The following is a 16,192-nucleotide window of genomic DNA, read 5'->3' as shown; positions in this document are numbered from 1 at the left end:
TATTATTTATTTCCTCTTGGATCTGTAACTTATGTGTCAGAATTCTGTAAGGTATTTATTATCCTATATATATCTACGTTTTTTAATAATATTTCTTCAATGCAATTTTTACATATTACTCTACCGTTTGATCTTTAACGTTAGAACTATCAGAGTAGTCAAAATCACTGATCGGTAATCTTTCATAGAAATTTTATAGACGTGTCACGGTAGTAACAAGCATTGATTATTATTGAATGAACTTTTGTATAGTACGTACATGGACAAAGATTTGTTCTCTGATTTGTATTATGTATCCGTTCATGTACTTTTCATATTGTTTTCTTTAATATCAGAGTTACAGTTTAATCACGTATAGTTCTAATGTTAGTAGCGAATTAATCTCGCGAATTTTGTATAGTTAGTTTTGATTCGTTTCATCGCATAAGCGATTTTATATATCGATAAGTATCGGTGACATATCGACTGTAAGTGTAGAAAGTTTAAAGGAGCGGCTGAGAATGAAAGTCGAAGGACTCTGATTGATTCGACGATTGCGGGAATTTTGGAAGTTTCGAGAGTTCTGGCGATTCCGGAAGTTTCACGAGGCATTCTAGCGTTTTAGAGATCCTCGATGTCTCTAAGGAACACAGGAGTTCCAACGATTATAAACGTATCACTGAGTTCCACTGCTTTTAACAGTTTAGGAAATAGTACTTCGATTACACTTGCGGTTTTCGAGATAGCCAAGTCCTAGGGATTCGAGAAGATTTAGAAGATTTTACATATCTCTGGAATTTCTCGTTCGGAGGTTTCTCGAATTTTACAATTTTTCAACGCTTGACACACGACGAATCTTTGAAATCCCTGGACTTTAGCATATTCGTAAGATCTTTCTATCTTTTGGAAACTACAGAACACCGAAAGTTCATGAACCAGAATTATCGAAATTCTGTGAAATTCTCCGAACTTAATGTTTTCGATATTTCCAAAATCTCTCGATAGTTCTGAATTCGTCAATGCTTGTAATATCCTCTGAAACCTTTGGGATCAACTTGTCAGGATGGCCAGAGTTATGGTAATCTCTTGAAATCTTTAAAACCCTCGAATTCTCTCAGACTTTCGAACCTGCTAAAACTTCAAAAAAACTCCGTAGGTTCTTTCCAAATTTCTGAATTTCCCTTCCCACATTTTTATCTACATTTCACATTCTTACGCACTATTCACGCTAAGTCCTCTAAAATTATATTTCAACGTTCCATGAAATATTTCCATCGTCATGCAAACTCGTCAACTCCAATAACGTTTCTTTGATCGTACGCGTTGAGTAAATTTCATGAAAATCGTTCCAGGGTATTAGGATGTTCTTTTCATGTTCTGGCTTAGCCCGTGCGTGACAACGCTGACGATCCATCGACGGAATATCCGACTATCGTATAAAAGTGTCCTCGATGCATCATTTCCCCTGACATTCTATATGCGAGATTTTTCGATCAAACAACAGAACGGTAACCATTTTCTACATCATGGCGCGAGAGAGAAAGAGGAGAAAGAGGAGAGAGAGAGAGAGAGAGAGAGATAGAGAGAGAGAGAGAGAGAGAAATCAGGGTGGAACGCCGCGTGCCGGTTGGCGTTCTACTATTTTTAAAAGAGCTGGCTGACGAGTGCACCGAGCGGAAGTGCCTTTGACCGTACGTATGTACCTAGAGGAAGGGGAGCTGGACGATTTATCGAACAACTCCCAGAAGCCGCTGTGAACTAAATCTTGCGCAACGATATCTACGAAGAACTTACTAGCGGTCTGCGATAATAGGTCAGAGGTTAGGCGTATCGATTAGACGCAGATACCCGCTCTTAGAACAAGGGTGCGAATATCGCCGACGCTGTTACGAACGTGTAGATACATATTCTGCGTCAGAGTGCTGGTAGCCTCTTGTTTCGCTGGATAACACACGGGTAAAGCCTCGATTCATTTATATTAAATTACCGGGAGATGGTATAATTTCGGTACTCTCGTCAGAGCGTTGTTGCGTCCCTACTAATGAACACCTCGCGCGCAGAGAATACAAATACGTGATAATCGTTTGGCGATCGTATCTGGCGAAAGGATCGCGGATTCTCATAATGCACGTATATAATCGTTGTTCATCGTCGCCAGACGTTTAAAAGGATCGAAATTACGCGTAATTTCCTCCCGTTAGTATCGGTATTATAGAGAAAGGAAGGAAAAGAAATGGAAATAAAAAAAAGAAAAGGGAAGAAATATCGCCGGTGGAGAAACAGTACGCTGGAGGCGACGTTAATTGCACAGAAAGTGCCAAAGTGCCGTAAACTTCGAAGCACGGTAAATTCCGGCGGATTAAATGCGCTACGGAGTTCGCGGCGCGGAGTCACGTGTGATTAATTCGCCTGCGCGCCGCCGGGAAGTTTCTCTTTATATAAAACGTGGTCGTGGCACAGGTATTTCACTGATGCGCATGGCGAAGGAGCGGTACGAATTTATTTAAATTTTAGCCGGCGAGTCTTTGACGGATGGTTTTCAGCTTAGGCAGCCTCTTTCTTCCTACGGCGTTCTCGCTTCAGAGGAGACACCGCCTACAGGTCCCTTTAATCAACTTCGACTCGAGCGATCCGTAGTCTCTCGTTGTTAGCGGAGACAGGAAAAGGGCAGAGTGTCCTCGGCGGATGACATTTTCGATCGCTTGAAATATTCGGGAAAACCTCCGTCGGGATGAGCGACTGGTCTCATCCGGGGAGACCAAAGCGTGTTCCTTGCCGCGCATGAAACGCGTACAGGCCTGGCAAGCAGCCTTTTGCGAACTCCCTTCAGAAATGTCACTCGGTCGGCCATCTTTTCCTTGCCGCCAACGTCCCTCGCTTTTTTGAACAATTACTCGCGCTCGTTTATCGCGAGCGTCTTACCGTTTACTTCAGCTGTTTCGCGCGTTCGTGCTATCGATGCATCCTGAATCGTTTGAAGATATTTTTGTCGTATCGTTGAGACGAAGATTTTCTAAGACCAAAGGTTTGTTATACAAATGACATTATATGGTAAAAAAGAAGTCGAAAATATAGAATAAAAATTTAAAAAATTAAAAAAATAACGTCAATCGAGACAACGATCTACAGTGAGATCCGTTATAACGAGACGCGACAAAGTGTACGCGTACCGAGCGGAAATTCAAAGTGGATTTTCTCGAAAACAAAGCCTCAAACGAAAAATTTTTATTCTATATTTTCTACTTCTTTTTTCGCGTAGAATCACCCCCTTTCCGTTTGCACCACCAGTTACCGATCACCCTGTATAAATAACGCAATGAGTGGCGTAAATTTGAAAAAAATACAAGTTAATGGTAATTTCTTAAATGGCGTGTGTACCTTCATTTGTAACGAAATTCTATGTTGTAGTAGATCTCAATGATGTCGGAAACGATATAAAGATCCTGTCATTTTTGAGATGTATTGCACCAAGTCGGTGTTATAATTAAACTTTCGCAAGAATTTCAGTGATGTATACGTAGACATTACAATTTCAATAGACACTGTAGGTTTAGAAAGTTATCACGCTTTAAAATATATTCCAAATTACAAGTTTGGAAATTTTCTTTACTGCACGATACTAATTTATTAATTTCCAATTTTAAAAACGACGTGTCTGTATCCATTTAATATACTACATGCGGCACTTATTCGAGTATTTCGTTCACCGCGTTAATAATTTTTCTTGTAAAAAGAGGAGAAAGAAGTTCAAATAAGAAAGTTACCCGTGTCAATGTCAATCTAGGAGGCGTCGGACCGTGAACGGCGAGGTTAGTCGATGATCTGACATTTTGCAAGGTATGATACTGTCGGCGGGTGTCAGAGCATCTGCGCGTGGATAGCGCCTGTGTACACGTCGTGGGTTCCAAATGCGTCGTAGCCACATAACAGAAATGCCACGGGAAACAGATAGAGAAGTTATAAGAACGAAATCGCTATATGTCTTAGATGAAAGCAGGGGAAGTTATGATCGAATATCATTCGTTTCCGTTTTCGATGAAATGGAGTAACAAAGCTACCAACGAATGTCTTTATATCGCCCATTTTTATCATCTTGGCTCACCTCAAAGCGAGGTCTGAAATCTTATAGAAATAGAAATCAAAATTCATGTGACTTTTGGACACTAGCTGTTAGTCACTTCGTTGTTAGTATCAATAAAGTAATAGTGTTTCATAATTATTATCGGTAACAAGTTCGGTAAGAAAACGAGTAAATCGACGAATTAGAAATCGACGTAAGATTGTTAGACTAACTATGAAATGTATTCGTCCACGGTGCCTATTAATACATCGTATTAGTATCGTTACACGATAAGAACTTAAATTTGTTGAGCTCGTGATTTTATAATTCGATCCAACGTAATTAGAATCTGAGAATCATGACGATTCAAATTCAACTAACTCGGACGCGTAGGATCTATCCAAAATCACCAGAATCCAAAGATCGCGATTTAATGAACCTAACAGTATGTTAGCCCGATCCGTGATGAATCTAACCACGTAACGACAGGTAACGAATCCAGAATCATCTCAATCTGGACTAGTATGGTATCAATTGTATATGTTGTATTTAGGATGATCCCAGCTAGATCCGCCATCTCGAGAGTGATTTGAACTCTATCTGTTTGATTTGATTCAATAGCAATTCAATCGAACGCGATCCGATGCGAGATTTTCAAGGGCCGTGGTAATTCTAATCAGGTTCTATGAATTCAGTATGATCCTAGGTGGGTCTGGCAAGTTGAAGCTAACGCAGATCCTATCCCGATCTATTAGGTTCGAAATAACTTCAGCTGCAATAATTCCAGTAATTCCGGAGGAATTCTCGAGTTCCGGGTAGCGTTATTCGAGTTTCATGATTTCGTGGTTGTACCAGTCATGCCCTATCAGCTTAAAATGGTATCTACCGGATATCGCGGTTTCACAATTATGTTCCTTCAAAGTGCGTAGGTCGTTTCAATTGGAAGTAAAGGTATGCATCGAATTGTGGTTTTTTAAGTATCGAAAAAATGTCGGGCTTTCAGTTTCAATGTTTTTCTCTTCTCAAACGCAGTGCTTTTTTTTTCTTTCCGTGTACTTTCGACTAGTCGCGCTATTTCTTATTTCGTTTTCCGTCTGGTTGCAGTCGTTCTCATTTTGCTTTCTTTTTCTTTGGTTTCGAATCCCTTGCGTTAACTTACGTTTTTCTTTTATTCGTGGAATACTTTTCCAGAACTTGCACGTTGCGACAGCTTTATCTTCCATTCGTTGTTCCTTCCGGGTTTCCCTTTGCTTGCCAAGAAACAGGATGAAAAAGGAAGGAGATCAAGAGCGGCCGCAAAACATATAGCATACGTGGCTAGCAGTGTATCCAACAGTTTCTTTCTACTCGATCGTTCTACGAAATCCCCCCATACCTCTTCTCGATTTGATTTGTGCTCGGCCTGGTACAACCAGCTTTATCGTCCAAGACAGTAAAATGCACAGCCTCTCGTGGCCGATTTCTTTCGTACGTTCGCCCCGCGATACCCTCCTTTAACTTCTGTTTAATACCATAATTTTTGAGGGGGAAATTTCTGCGCAATCCATTTTCCCGACCACGCCGCGCGTATCTCGATAAAACGACTCCGCTTTAACGACCCATGCGTCTTACAGGCGACATATACCATGCTTTTTTATTTTCTTATTACTTAAATACAACTACCTTTTTTATTCTCTTGAAATACTCTACTTGCCGATGGAAGACAAGTGTTTCCCATTTTCACTTTGTCGACGTACAATAAGGTAGGGTTATTTGAGTCGGAAGGACATTCGAACGAAGCCAAGTCTCTTACCTTGTAATTTATTAAATTCGATTGCGAACTAGTTTTAGGCGACTTATATTTGAAAACAGATTATTCGACCTGTTGTTAATGGCGCGATAAACAGTGAGATATATCGTGTACTTACTTTGGACAGTTCTTCTTCTACGAGAATATGACTTTTACTCGTCAAAAGGAAATTGTTCGTTAAATGTTAATATTCTCATTGTCAGTTAATATCGTCATCGTGTAATTGTCATACTTCGGTACCGCGTATATATTACTTTATTTCAAAATCTTCTTTTCTTATTTGTTTCGTTAGATTTTATATATCGTCTTATTGATATTGTCTTTCGTTGTACCTACAATACGCGATATTTTCTCGTTCTTTCTTTATTACGTTACCTTTCGGAAACCAACTCTACTTACTGTTAATTCCCTAGTTTCATTAGAAAAGTACACGATTAACTTTCATTTCTCAAGAACAAAAAAATGGTACGCTCGTATAAGTTGATTTATTGCAAGAAGTACACATAAATACCAGCGAATGGCAAGATAAATGTAAAAAGCAGTGTTCGTAACATCATCGCGTTCCCGTACTTTTCGATCGTGGCTTCCGAACTTTCCTCATATACAACAAATTTGATTACTCTGTGGAAAGTTCAAGATTGAATTTTAAGTTGTTGAAGCTCCTGCGACTCGAATAATCCTCGCTGTATTTTAATCAATGGTCTTTGTTTATCCGCCTGTTCAATTACATCACCGTGGTAGAACGCCGAACAATCGTCGTTGCAAGTTTCGGCAACACCTACAAGTTGCGCAAGTGTTGCTGCACGGCCGAAGCCCCGCGGCCTTTGTCAAGATCTCTTCTCGCAATTAACAAGTTATCGGCGGCTACAAGACGTCGTCTGTTGGTCCTTCTAGCTATCGATCATCGTCTGGCCTAGGATTTTCCGGTTCTCCGTTCTTCTCGTCTTCGCCAATTCTTTCCACTCTCCCCTTTTCCCATCCTCTCCGACCATCGTCGTTCCTTCTCTTTATTCCTTTGCCAAACAGCCAACGTCACCGCGTATCGGTTATGAATTATTCATGATAAGCGAGCCGACGTGGGCACGAACGAAAAACCGGGTTATATTCTGGTCACCGGACGCTGTACATAACCGAGAGAAGAGGCGTGTGTGCGCGAACGAAAACGCTTTGCAGTGTGATTTACGCTAATTTCGGCACCGATTTACACGCTCGACCACAGCCAGGAAGCCGGTAAGTGCGCGGACGCATCCTTCCGGCCAGTGTCGCGTGTGCGCTTTTTATCGCCGCTCCGCCAACAAATTTCCCACCGTCGCCCTTCTCTCTCAGTTTGCCCCCCATATTTCTCTGTCCGGTTGTACGAGTCAGAATTAGTTCGCCGTTACCTCATGCTAATGAACGCAAGTGCTGATTAAATTTCTATCTTTTGCCCGTCGGTTAATATTCCTGGCAGCGAGCATGGCGCAAAAAGGGACGAGGGTGTAGCGCGCGGTAGAAGCATTGGCTGAGCGCGTGTTTTATTTACAAGCTCTTAGCGAATTCATTGCTGCGGCTGTTTGCTAGGTTTTACGAGAACCGACGGAAATGTTCTGTATTTTTAGCGGGACTCGAGAAATTGTTGAAACGACGTATCTCGAATGTCGGTCCTTTCTCTAGTGTCTTGCGTCATGTTTATTTTACCATTGCAACTAACAACGATTATAGTTTGGTTCTTTTTATGGATAATTTCTTATGCAAAGTTGATAGGATTGTTGTGTATAAAAATGTTTTAGAAGCGAAGTACGTTCGAAAGTGTCTGTTTTGCAGGAAAAATTTCCTAAACGACGCTGCACATTTTTCCGTTCACACGTTCGAATTGTACGACGAAACCGATTCGATCGCAGTTTAAGAATACACAAAGATATACAATGTCGTGTAAAAATTGGAAGATGGGTGTTATTTAGGAGAGAAGATATTTGCAAAGATTCTCTTTACGCGAAAGATGCTTCACCTCACCCACTGTGCGATGAATATTCGTTTGAAACACTTTCTTGTTCAATCGCTGCAACCAAATCGGACATCGTGGCAACAAATTCATACCGCGCCCTATATATAAATTCAGTATGCTTTTACCTAAAAATGTCATCTAATCCACTGTTTTATCAACATCGAGAACTCTGTTTACCACGGCTGCACAGATAATCATTTTTAAATCCAGACTGTTTCTGGCAAACTGTTTTTTACGCAACATCCTCGTAGATATTCACGATTTTCCAGCGATGGAATAAATCGAAATATTCCCCGGCTGTTATGCGTATACACACGTTGGTCGTTTCTCAACGTCCGCGGCTGGTCTCCCCATCAACCCCCTGTTCTGTCCCTCTGCCTCTGCCTCTGCCTCTCCCCGTTGCCACATAATTATCAGACGACGCTTTCATTGACGTCGTGCGGTGCTATTTTCACGCGGCGACCGGTAATAAATAACGCGCGTAATGGGATCGGAAAAACGTGTTCACGGATGGTCGTGCAGATAGCGAAGAGAGAGAGAGAGAGAGAGAGAGAGAGAGAGAGAGAAAGAGAGAGAGAGAGAGAAACAGCCTGTGAAAAAATTCGAAATGGAGCCGGTTGCCGATACAAGCAGTTGGATTTGAACACGACCGGATACATTTAACGTTGGAACGCGTCATCCATCGTTAAATCCATTTGTCACTGTCCAAATGAGCACGGTGTCCTCCTACCTCTTTTCGTGCTCGCGAATCCTTTCATCCTTCGTCGCTTTCGACGGCATCGGTGCGCGAAAATCTCACATAACGTTCACGAGGGATCGATCATGTACGAGGGATTAACCGCGTGCGCCAAAGGAAAACGTTTTTTGTGCGTTAAAAAATGTGTAAACGATGGTTCCAGAGTTTTAAGAATTCCTCTTTTTTCCTTAGCTTTCCGCTTATCCTTAGTTTGTTTGCAAAAGGCCTTTTCTCGTTTAGTTACAGACGACGAGTTTAATTTTTGGTAAATTTAGAGGCTTGCAAAATTCGTAACTTTAATTTCCAAGTAATTTTTTATCATGACACGGACGGCGGGAAGTTTTGTATTTGATAAACAGAAGAAGATAGTTTGGAAGTTTTGAGAATGTTCTTATTTTTTACTTGTTATTAATTTACTCTTCGTAAAGCGAGTAGATATTTTCCTGTTCAGTTATGACTGGCGAGTTTAAGGTTTAACGTTCGGCGAATTTAAGAGTCTCTAAAGTTCATCGTATCGAAGGATATTTGACATTAACGCTGTCTTTATGGATTTAAGCGTTCGCGATGGAAAATTTTGTTTTTCCATAGAAACGTAGGATGTCGGTATTAAGGCACTAAAGTGGCTTAAAAAAGTGACTGAAGCGAGCGATGGTTGAAACAAAGATATATTTTTCACCGGTTACCTGGTAATGAAACTATATTTAATACGCTATTACCTCGTTTACCACGTATTTATGGGCCCCGGTATAAAAAAAGGTAATCCTCCAATGGTTTTGAAGTAGCGTAAAAAGCATCGTGACTAATTTTGAGGAACAAAAGTATGTACGACAGCTTCATAGATAAATGCTCGCGATGTATTAAACCTCGTAACAAACGAATATTTGAATTTTCGAAACTTTTGTTAAAATCATCGAGCCCGTTTTAACAAGAGTTCGCTGATCGTAAGATTTCAAGAGCCACAGATTTCCTCGAGATTTGCTCGAAACGACTCGAAATCTTCGTCTACATCTCGTTGTACGTAAAATCTTCGCGTTCGATGACGCGACCATTTTTAACGTTTCCAAAGATTCCATAAGAGAGTGGAGCATTGTTCCCTGTTAAACGATGCGTTCAACAATACTCTCGGCTATTTCCGTTGATTTTTAATCGAACGGAAGACAATTGGCCGAAAGTCGGAGATGTAGAAAGCTGTTTGGAATATCGCCAAAGTGGTTCCGTGGCCGTTTTAAAATTCAATTAAAACGGTTACTGTTCCCCTGGAACGCATCACTTCCTGTACACATTCGGCGTTATTCGTTTTAATAAAGGCGCCCGGTGAATTACTCGCGTTGTCGGCCAACCAAGATTGGATCCCGCGGTAATTAAACGCCGAATGTGAACCGGTCCCGCGTAAGGTGTATAATACACCTCTCTCGCTGAACGTCGCGCGGAAGTATAATTAATGCACGTAGTAATACGTTTATTCCGACCATTTTCAACTGCCTTTCCGTCGGTACCCGTCATTTGTGCTTCCCGTTTGAATACATTAGGATAATCCTGAATTGCAGATGAACGGTTGAGAGGGTTAATCCAGAGTTATACGAATATGATACGCTCTGTGCTCCGTAAATCGTAATCAACTAAAATCGAGTTAGGGATACCGTGTTCTAGGAACGATTTATCTTCACATCGGTGAGCTACGTGTATATATTTCAATTTGTTACAACAAATTTTCACGCTACGTCACGTTTTCAACGAATAAATCTCTCTATCCCCACCTATTCAACTACGAAACAACGGTGTGCGATTACGAATTCAAGCCCCGTATCTCGGCTTCGTCGAATTAACGATACAACGAAACAGATGCTCGAACCTGGTTCGAAAATCCGGCCGCGTTTTCAGCGCGAATCCAACGTCGAGTTGACACTTTGACGCAGAAATGTATTACACCCAAGGGGTGGGGGGAGGAGGAGGAAGAAGAGGGAATGTTACGGTGCGGGGGGGTTGCAGCCCGAGTTCGGGGCCGAGCGCGGCTTTCGATTTTTCCGGAGGAAATTAAGAGAGCGAAGATAAATGGAAAACCGTTCGCAAAACGGTTTACGTCATAGTTCGGTAGTTAGGATAGAAAAAGGGGGGAGAGGGTGAGAAGAGGCAAGGGGAATGCAGCATCCAGCAAAGCTTATCGACGCATCTGTGTGAGACTGTGTGCGCGAATTTGACGTCACCGGCCGCCCCTCTCGCCCTCGCTCCCTTTTCTCTACCCCGTCGGTGTGACGCCCTCTATGTGGGTTATGACGATAGCAGGGGATACGCGCTCGGTTAACCCCTTGGCTGTGTACGTATTTGGTTCAAGCTTGCGAAAACAGCCGCGTGCACGATGCGAAGGCATCCCCTGGCCAACTTTGCACGCGCATAAATACAGACACACCGTTACAAGGATAGACACACGCGCAGCCTTCAACGCCCGTGTGCGTTAATTTCCCGCGCTCCTCCCTCGGCTATTTCTTTTTTCTTTTTTCGTGTCCGTTCTCTTTCCATTCGTCCCTCTTGCAGCCTATTCTCTTTTCGCCCAGCCAGAGATCACTGATTCTCCACGAATCGTGATTTCACCGTGAAACAACGTGAAACTTTGGAAAAGCGGGCGCGAACGACGGTGGAAAGTTTCCCAACCCATAGGCTGTGTTCGCGCGTTTCGACAAAAGCCAGACGGCTGCCTCTCGACATAACGAATTAGAGAAATTTTAACATGGCTCGACGAGCAAGCTCGTTTTTTAAACGAGTTTACGCGGATCGTGAAATTTTTCACCCATTCTTTGCCCTTTCTTCTTATCTCGTTTCGAAGCGATGTTGTCAAGGTGGTCTGTAATTAAAGAACGTTGATTCGAGTAATTTAAATGCAACCGGAGGTGCGAGCTTCCGTTACTTTGAAAGACGTAGCGAAACGCGACACAGAAAACGGATCAAGGAAAATTCCTTGATCCACTCGACGTTTATCGTTTGTGAGCGAAGAAATCGTGGCATTGGCGCGTGGGCGTTCACGACAGAAGAGAAATCGGACGACAGCGAGAGAGGCTGGATTCAGTTCTGGATCAATGAAAAACTTAATCTATTTGTTTCGCATGCGTCTAAATTTGTCTGTGTTCCTTTGTGTGATTGTTTGTGGGCTGAAGCGAACGGTAGGTAGCGCTCGGTTAATCTTCCTTTCATCCGTGTTTCTTGTTTCAGGTCGGCTTAAGGAGAGGACCATCGCAGTGTGAGAGCGTCGTCGCTTTCCAGGCAACCACGTCCGGTATTTAGGTAAGCGACACTGTTGCGGGCGTCGACGGACGATAAGAAAGACGGAGATGCCCTATTAGACGAGCGACCCTGGCGGCGCTTAAGTCGCTATCAGTCTTGTCTGTGTTCTCGTTTCATCCCCTCTTTTTGTCCTCGGCCATTATCGTTTGACTTCAAATTAACCCGAAAAAATAACATTTTCCAGTGGCGTCCCGTTGTGCGCCATCGTTTTCACTGAAAGACGGAACGTTTCAACGGAGGAAAACATTCGAAACGTGCTTTCCGCGCGAAAGTTCGCGTGTTTGGTTTGTAAATATGGGCGGAACGTCGACAGAGAAAAGGCGAGAAAGAGCTTTCGAAACGGATTTTGCCGTCGTGGCGTTTCTTTAACTCGTTCGACGATACTTTCAGAATGTTCAGCTGGTGCTGTGCTTGACGTTATAGTTCATGGAATCGAACATCTGCCTCGAGTTACGTGTTGCAGTGTTAATGAACGCTTGAAACGACACTTCGAGCGCTTTATAGATTTTTACCGATTCTCTTATTTGAAATTTTGATATTCTATAGATATAGATTTGAGACAAATGTTCTAGAGAGATCTGTTAAAATGTAGCGGTATTGGATATATTTTCCGAACTTTTAGTTTCGCGTATATTACGATTAATATTACGTTTGGTTGAATCGAACGTTTGTTCCGACTTACGCATTGAAATGTTAACGAACGCTTGTTCGATCAACATTTCAAGCATTTCCGGAATATAAAAGAAGTAAAAATTCATTCGTTTTACAGTTTGTATATTTGTAAATAATTGAAGAAATCTAAAGAAGCATTCTACGAGGATTTCTAAAAAATTCACGAGCGAATACGTTGGTACTGCAGATGTTTTCTGTATTCTTAATTTCCGTTATAGATCATCGAATCCAACGTTCGAGTTTAAATGTCAATAACCACTTGAGCTCGAATTTCCAGCACTTTAAGAACTAATTCCTTAAAATTCTTTCATTTCAAAATTGATAATTTTATAAATACGAGAATCGGGGAGAAAAGATCGTAAGAAGAATTGGGGAAAAATTTGCAAACGAAATTACCACAGGTTTCTAAGTTGTTTCTTCTCAGAATATCCGCGAATCTTAAGATCTCTGATAAAGCCAGCCGCAACGGAGCCTCGGGATTATTTCCCTAAAGGGCACGGTTTAGATCCGGAAGCTTCTAATAGATTCAATTGCAAACACCTGGCCCGTGAAAGTCTCAAGAATCTCATTTAGGTATTGGGTTTGCCGCAGGGATATTCTTGGGTTTCTTATTAGGAAAGTGGAAGCATCGCTCTAACAACACCAAACAAGTTTTTTAATTATTGAAATACATATAGCGAGTCGTACTTCAGCAATTTTTTTCATCGTGAAACGCTGTTTTTAACGAAGAATCCGCAAGAATTATCTAACAACCCTACTATCATTTCCAAAGAATCTTCGCTCATTAAGCCATTGAAATCTCTGCCGTGCCACTCCTTTCTCGAAATCTTCTTCTACATTTAAACCAGAAACCACTTCTACCAAACTAACTCGTATGTCAGCGAAATTAGGAACGTTCTTTGCTACAAGAATCCCGTTTTATACTGCGTAAAACCACGAGGATAGCATCCGTTAGAGAAATCCAGGGCGAAAAAATCCCGGAGCATCCCCTTGAACGAATCTCTCGACGTTGGACGATCGCTCGATCTCAATTTTGTTTCGCGTGAATTCGTCGGTTGTGTCCAGCCATACTAACGGTCCTGCTCGTCCGCATAGAAGGACGAACGACGGGGTTGTATACGTCAAACGATTGCCGCGATGTAACGAAGACGAGGACCAGAATGAGAACGAGGGCGAGGGTGAGGGCGAGGGTGAGACACGGCTCATTAAACGTCGACCTCCTCCCTCGGCAAACGGACCGACGGTACAAGAGCTACACGCTGGAAATTGTTGTGCAAATACGACTACATTTATCCTGCAGCCTCTTGGCAAGCGCATATATTATTCAACGAGGAATACTGCGCCTTTCTCGTTCTCTCCGTTCAATCTTACCCCGCGCGCGCTTCGTTTATTTTATTCTCCTTGTTTTGCATGGGCGTTTTAGACGACGAGCAGAGAGTCGAAAATCTCGACTCGAAGTCTCGAGAGTCTCTGGCCTGCTTACACCGTAGCAGCGACGTTGGCAACGTCTTTCACGTTGGATCGTTTCAGGATCATGGTTCCAGATACGATCACGCGCATATGGGTCGACCGACTTACGTGTTTTACGATGGAATCCACAGGACGTTGGTTTGGCGCGTGATAAACGCGCGTGCATGCTATCAAACATAAAATTAAGATCGCGGAAAACGGGACGCGTTTGAGTCGCGTCGGTCGGTGTACTCGCTTTTTCCCCTTCTTGCACGATGCGTCGTTCTTTTTCTACGGGATTTGCGTTAATTCTGCACTCTCAGACTTGGTTGCGCCATTCTATCTTACACACGTTAGATCTTCTTTTGATTTGCTATTTTCCCGAAACTCCTCTTTGTTTCTTTCTATTCGAAATACGATTGTAAATTGCGAAGTTTCTCGATTTATTATCGATTCTCTTTGTTGTTGACGAAACGAACGAAACGGATCGCAAGTTTTACACCTGAACGAACGAGTTGGCTCGAAATCGAAATCGCACGCGATTACAAGCTCGTCAATGGGGATGACAGCCGGCTCTTTATCGCCATTCGTCGCACTCTTGACCGTGGCCGTGTTCGCAGTGATGGACGTAAATAACGAGACTGCGCCAGTCCACATGAATAAGAGAGATCGCAGATACGCAACGAGACAACAAAGACACTGTTCTTGTTGTCCTTATTGCTACTCGTTGGCCTTTTTAGCCGTCACGCGTTTCACGATCACGAACGCGAACGATTAACCAAGATCGAAGATACAACGGTCGTCGACAATGACTACAACAACAAGAACGACTGCCACGACGACAACGACACGGCGGGGCCGGGCCGGTTCGTCGGGAACTAACTTCTCATTGTCTTTATTGCAACTCCATGGTCGGCTTATCTGCGGGACACGCGATGTTCCCAAGAACTCTCGTAGATAAGAAGTTTTTCGTTCAAAACAGCAAAGAACATCTTCGTCGTGTTATTGCTATGATCATCGTTACGGCTGCTGCTTAAAAAAACTCGCATTGTCCGCGGAATACGGCAAAGAAAAAAAAGTCTCCCTTATGGTCGAACCATTTTCGGTAGACACGTAATTGTCATAGTTTGCCCTCAGCACGTTCCTTCGTCCTTTTCTTCGTTCTATGCGCAAAGTTTTCTTTTATTAATCTCTCTTGTCTCTTTATGCCCTCTGAATCCTGTATTCCCGTTGATTTTCGATTCAATGGCGTGTCGATACTTTTATCATCGTACAAAAGCTTTCTCCGTTTCGATATTTATCGGAATATCCCTTGAAATTAAATTTCTCTTGGAACATCGTGAAAGGGGTGGAAATTTCGTTACGTCGAAGCTAGAGGCCAACGAGAAAGGATCTGCGGGGATCGAGAACGCGCGAAGAAAGTCGCCGGACGAATTTCAAGGAATAACTCTTCTATATCGTGGTGGTGGCGGTGGCGGGGGCGTAGGGACCATCGGGGGTAGGTTTTCTCATAAAAGTTTCTCGGCCGAGTCGACGGCGCCGTCTCGTATTTCGCTGCAAGTAAATTCTCGTTGTCCTTATTACGATTCGTGGTCGGCTTATCCAAGGAGCACGCGATGTGCCTGGGAATTTAGATAAGCATCCCTTGGCCTAGACCGTACGAACGTCGGAATCGGAACTTGTACACGACTTCCACCTCTCTTCTGAAACCTTCCCCGCATCGTTTCTCAGCCAGGTCGACTCGTTTAAAGACGGCTATTAGACGGTGGGCCAAGGAACGGCTACCATGTATTTCTCGGGGTAGCTTTAAAAATGCATAGCTACCACCTGCGGGGACGGCGTACGTGTCGTTCGACGATGAACTTAGTCGTTTTTCTGCGTTAAACGCGAATTACTATGTTGGAGACTTACGTTGGTCGTAGGATGTAGCCCGCCGTGCGAATCGGTTTATAAACACGTCTGTTACTGATCCAATTTTCGTTATCTAAGTAACGTTATATAAGTAGCAATGCAACGAAGTTCAATATTTACTTGTAAATTCGAACGAAAATGAAGTATCCAAAATTCACTTCATAAAAAGATTCATTTCGTAGAATAGTACTCTTAAGATGTAAATGATCCATTCTTATTATACTTATGCATTCGATGTTCATCAGCTGGTTTTGAAGCTTAGTATCAAAACTTTGATATTTCAATGAATCGAACTGCTTCCAATTGGTAATCGAACGGCGACAGTCAGAAACTTTT

The 16,192-nt window shown here is 42.6% G+C and overlaps 1 protein-coding gene and 1 long non-coding RNA gene across 17 annotated transcripts in view; one reads left to right on the top strand and one right to left on the bottom strand.

Annotated features, from left to right (window-relative positions):
• The window catches only part of LOC126872542 (uncharacterized), a 147,123-nt gene that overhangs the window by 51,582 nt on the left and 79,349 nt on the right, over positions 1–16,192 (top strand). For all 3 annotated transcript variants that reach the window (XR_007692009.1, XR_007692015.1, XR_007692010.1), the window contains exon 3: positions 11,753–11,824. This is a non-coding gene — a long non-coding RNA (uncharacterized LOC126872542). The remainder of the gene's footprint in view (positions 1–11,752; positions 11,825–16,192) is intronic.
• Positions 1–16,192, bottom strand: part of LOC126871982 (gamma-aminobutyric acid receptor subunit beta) — a 94,632-nt gene that overhangs the window by 47,205 nt on the left and 31,235 nt on the right. The gene's annotated exons all lie outside the window — the stretch shown is intronic.

Source organism: Bombus huntii, chromosome 1 (assembly GCF_024542735.1).
Source record: "Bombus huntii isolate Logan2020A chromosome 1, iyBomHunt1.1, whole genome shotgun sequence".
Classification (NCBI taxonomy): Eukaryota; Metazoa; Arthropoda; class Insecta; order Hymenoptera; family Apidae; genus Bombus; species Bombus huntii.
The sequence above is the reverse complement of the archived record's forward strand: the minus strand, read 5'-3'. Positions and strand labels throughout refer to the sequence as shown.